The 5178-nt window shown below is 47.2% G+C and overlaps 1 long non-coding RNA gene across 1 annotated transcript; it reads left to right on the top strand.

The window, feature by feature from the left end:
* The first annotated feature begins 459 nt into the window (after positions 1 to 459).
* LOC149346897 (uncharacterized) lies at positions 460 to 2244 on the top strand. Its single transcript, XR_016292114.1, has 2 exons — positions 460 to 721; positions 1697 to 2244. It is a non-coding gene; the product is annotated as an uncharacterized LOC149346897 (long non-coding RNA).
* The last annotated feature ends 2934 nt before the right edge of the window (positions 2245 to 5178 follow it).

Below are 5178 nucleotides of genomic sequence, written 5' to 3'. Positions count from 1 at the left end.
ATACGGTTTATTGTTTTAGTTGAGGACTGCGTACGCTCCGTGCTTGACTAGAAAATCTTGTACTTATGAATAAAGAGTATTATTCAAAGCGCCTATTTCTGTTTTACAGCGCCTATTTCAGCATTTTTTAGAGCCTAGATGCCTGCCTATTTCGGGGTTCTTTAGTGCCTAAATTTCCGGGCCCTAGTGATGTCATACTTCGAAAATCTTGGGGGGGGGGGGGGAGGGGGCGCTTGCCAGCCACATATCAGCAGCCGCCAGCAGCGAAGGGGCGGGGGGGGGGAAGGGGAGGGGGCAGGTGTTTACCTTTTATCGGCAGCCACCATCTGTCGCCGCGAGCGGGGACCGAAGGGGGTGCCGGTTCTGCGCGTTGAAGGAGCAGCGAGCAAGGCCAGCGCGGAGAACAAGGCGACGGAGCCGCTGCAGCATTGTGGCAACCCCGACGACGCCGGTTTTTCCTCCTCACCTCCTCGTTAACCTTCTCGTGTTAAAAGGCTGATCGCCCAAAATGAACAACGTAAGCAGACAAGTGCCTCTGCAGAAGTTTTTTTTTTTATGACTAGGCTTCAAGGTTATCGCCGGGCGCTCCCTCCTGAGTTTGTTTTCGTCCACGCTTAGGGGGTATAAAGAAGGGCCTCTGTAGACTAGCGAGGACAGGAACCGCCTTCGCCGTCTCTTCGCCATACAAGGAAGCTCCGCCGCACAGCCTGACCGAGCCTAAGTGAGTGTATCTCGGGAACCGTTGGCCCTACGGCCCCCATATTTTGGAGATAGATAACAATCATCTTCCCTGATAAGTTAGACTCTCCCGCAGTACTTTTGTGGTATGTGCAAAATATGCCTCCATGGGGAGACTGTACAGAGATCGCTTTTTTCATGTATACTCGTACATCGGACGGCGCGCGAATAATTTATACAGTTCGTCACGGTCGCTCATAACTTGTCCGCGGTTGTACAAGTTTAGCGAATTGATTAAATTGTGCAGTGTGACGTCCGCACGGCCGGTGGGAACCGGATCAACACAGGCAATCGGCCCAATATCGGTAATGAATGGTTTCACTATGGCGCTTTGCCAATGTATTTCCAATATTGGGCCAGTTAGCTGTGCCGCTAGGGAATGTGTCATTACGTGCTCTGGGAAGATTTGAATTTAAAGTATTTTGGTGTTTTCAGTCATGTGCTCTCTTGATCTCGGTTCCGCATAATCTTTTGTAGTTCCACGCAAGTTCCGGTTGAAACCTCCATGCAGCTTATTTTATCTGGAACGAAGCTAGTTTCAATTTTCACACTTTCCGTTCGTGAAAGTTCGACAGGCCTGCTGCGAGTAGGTGCACTTCCCTGCCTAGTCACTCTTGCTGCTTGATGAGCAATGCCCCGCCGCTATGGTTTCTGCCGCAGCTGGGGTTTACGCCCTAACGGTTGGCGCTAGGATCAGCGAGCATCCGCGGTTCACGGCAGCTACTGAGAATATGCCGGCCCCTTCCGGGTAAGCCGCCACATGCACGTACGCGACGTACGGGTCCCTTTGGAATTGATTCCTCAGACGTGCAACTCTCGTTTGATGGCTGTCTTCTTGAAGTTCGTGACTCATGTGATTCTGTTTGGGTTTCGCCTTGATGTGCCCCCTCCCTTGAGCGGGAAGAGATCATTGCCCCTCCAAGACCCGCAGCTTCTCTACCGTGCATGTCCTATGCAGATTGGATCTGCCTACTACTGCGTTCTGCAGCCTGGCGTTTTGCGAGGCCAACACCGCGTCCGATAGCTCGGCGAAAGTATTGTGAATTCCTGGAGCTGCTAACCACTCGTTCGAGGTGGTGACTGGCCGAACGCTGTCTTGTACACACCCCTAATTATGGCCTCGACCTGTATTTCTTCCTTCTTGCTGAGCGAGTGATACGGCAGGCCATACGTCACCCTACTCATCACCTGGGCCTTTACGCGACACAGAGTATGTTCCACTCTCATGAAACTCTGATTGGAGCTCCTTAACCGAACTTTGTGAACGCCAGATATTCTGGCGTACGCTTCCCAGCCATGTTTCATGTTGGTATATTATGCATATTTTTCTTGCTGTACATTGTACTGCTATACTACTGCATTTATTTATTATTATTGCCGTATCGCTTTATTTTTGTTGCTGCGTTTTTTATTTTTATGAATGTGAGCTTTCTGCCTGGACATAAACATGATTTGCTGTATGCACATAAATAAAAAATAAACGGAAATGGCTATGGGCCCAAACAACTGCGTGTGTAATAGTTTCTCGGAGTAAAAGTGCAAAAAGAATGGCATCATGGCTGTAAATATATTTTATCAAGAAGTGTCTGTGATTTTCAGAAAACATAAGTCTGGCAGATGCAGGCATGTTTTTATACTGGTGTTCCCCGGAGAATGAACGAATAAAAGTGCATTTTATCCACCTGGACCTCATATTCTTGTCGTATAAATATCACATAACACTGCTAAACGGCATACTGCTAATCATTCCACAATGGGACTCATCTGACCTGGTAGTTTTCTCCTGTGGCTGTCGTTAGTGCTTTATCAGCTGAGGGTGAAATTCAGCACAAGTATGTTTCCTGGATTCCCAACGTAAATAACCCATGTGGGCCCAACGTTACTGATCGAATCGCTCTCGCCATGCCATATGCTAGCCGTCCCGGTTAACTGAGCCTGTAGGGCGACTGGCCCGGTGAGGCGGGGGTCCTGGGTCGGAACCGCAAAACAAGAGAAACTTTTCTTTACCTAAGCAGTTTCTGTGGAAACTCTTAACCTTTCTTTTGCATTCGTATGTCTGCACTTCGGTGGGTACCACGGTGTAGGAATATATTATTCTTACACCGTGGTCGGTACTAATGAGTAATTACTTCCTTACCAAAAATCGCTGATAACACAATGAAATTGCCGGCGGATATGTGATCATGTATACGATGCAGCTCGGTTTCAGAAAATCGCATCATCTTTGAGCACTGAGAATGCGGAGAATACCTTGGCCCAAATAATGTAAATCACGGAAACGGGCGCTTCGTGCAAAGAGCCCTTGCGGTGCAGCTAATCGCAGCCTTAACATGGCTTGGAATCTGTGCTCACCGCGTTCGAAACACGCAATTCTAGAACGCTCCCGGTAGAGCATATGTTTTAGTTTTCCACAGACATTCCAGACCCAACAGTTCTGGACAAAAGCATTTTTGGACGGGAAAGAGTTTATGCACAGAATTGTTTCATATATTGTAAGATTTCACCATAACAATCAATATATCCGCAGATATCTCTTCGGCAGGCTTGCGTTTTCATGCTATTATCGTTTTTGCTACCATCAAGAACATTCGCCGTTGGCTTTCTATGACAGTCTTAAATGCTAGATGCGAGCGATGGAAACGATATAAAAGAAAGAGTTTGCTACGTATAGGAAGAATGGAACCTTAGCTTCAGTATTTCCATACGCCTATCTTAAAGGTTTGCAATATTGAAAATATTTCTCGCAGAGTGCTGGACATGCGTTGTTCGACTAGTGCTCCTCTTCTGACCGCCATTCCTTGCGAGGGACACCACCACCGCTGAGCCTCTCCACGGGGGACGCGTTTCGCAGTATAGCGGCCGCAAACACAGCATGTCACACACCTCCGCCCTTACTGTATAATCGGGTTCACAACAGGAAACAGAAAGGTCATCGGTGGACCACAGACAGTGTTCTTATAGCTTGGCGGGAACGCCACCCACACTCACTTCGGCTGAGATGCTTTGTCCGTGTGCTAGGAGGTGTGCGGATGTTAAGGTTGCTAGCCGCTGCAGTCTTGCACGCAGCTGGAGGCGTGTTACTTCGTTGGCCTAAGTGCATATGTCGCCCGCGAACATAGAGAGGTGGACCGTATACTCGGCAGACCGATCAGCGTCAGAATAAAGAAAATAAAGCTGGGAGCTCCGCCATGTGTGACTCAATGGTATATGTGCAATGGCCTGTCATCGGATCATCCCCTTACACAAATGGAATGCCTTCACACAAACATTCTACCACTATCTGCAACAACTTGCATCTTGGTGGAGCAGCGCAAAGGACGGGACACAAGAAGCAAGGAAGGACGTTGATCCCATCCTGTTTTTATTGTTTATTCCGGGTTTTTGGTCTTTTAATTGTGACATAAGGTTAGCTTTTATTCGTCGCAGGCTTTTACACCTTTTAGTTGTTTCGTGCTTTTATCCCCCCCCCCCTTTTTTTTTGCCGCTTTAAAAATTCATCATCCCTTATTTCGCGCCATGGCACTTTACACCCTCCGCTTCTCCTTATCGTCTTTCACTGCCACTACATTTACCAATATGTTTTATCTACTGACGTGACTGTCTTCTGGATTCCGGTGACTGAGCAGCCCTTTTATCTATGTACCACCCCCTTATGATTGCTATATGTTCTCTGTATTTCGAAATAAAAATTTCAGTTGATAGTCAGCGCCTGTGTACGTCCTTCCTTGTTTCTTGTATCCCGTCCTTTGCGCTGCTGCACCAAGATGCAACAGTACCATAAAGCCCAGCAACTTGCTCTTCTGAACTGCAACAACTCCCAGCATCGAGGATGGCTTCACCAGTCATACTGTCTTGCTCACCCTTGACAATCAACGATGGCACCGCGTCAATGCACCGCAGACATCTTTGCTGTTGAATGGCACATTGTGAACGGTGCTGCCCTTTCAGCGGAGATTTATTTATTATTTATTTATTTACAATACTGCTGGTCTTATTGCAAGACCATAGCAGGGGCAATTAGTACAGTGCAAAAAAGAAAACAAATATAAACATATTATTCAAAGGCAGCAAACATGGCATAAAAGCAAAGGTAGGGAAAAGTGAATTGGCCATAGCAAAAGGATATACAGAACAGATCTTCGACAATGGTAGGCACAATTACAGAATGCACTCAAAATCGCATACATGACAAGTTAGAAAGGGTTGTCTTCTTGCCTAGATTTGCGGTCACGGTTGCTGCATCGCCACTGTGCATTCCGACAAATGCTCTATCTGTGACACGAATGACGATAAGGATTGAGTGCAGGTGATGTTACGATCCAAGCGATTCCATTCACTAATGGAGAGAGGGAAAAAGGAATGCTTAAACGTGTCATTATGGCACACATACTCAGTTAGTGTGTTCGTATGTTTGTGCCGTGAAGGTGGCGATTGTGAGTA

Source organism: Amblyomma mixtum, chromosome 4 (assembly GCF_055824585.1).
Source record: "Amblyomma mixtum isolate Tamu chromosome 4, ASM5582458v1, whole genome shotgun sequence".
Classification (NCBI taxonomy): Eukaryota; Metazoa; Arthropoda; class Arachnida; order Ixodida; family Ixodidae; genus Amblyomma; species Amblyomma mixtum.
The sequence above is the reverse complement of the archived record's forward strand: the minus strand, read 5'-3'. Positions and strand labels throughout refer to the sequence as shown.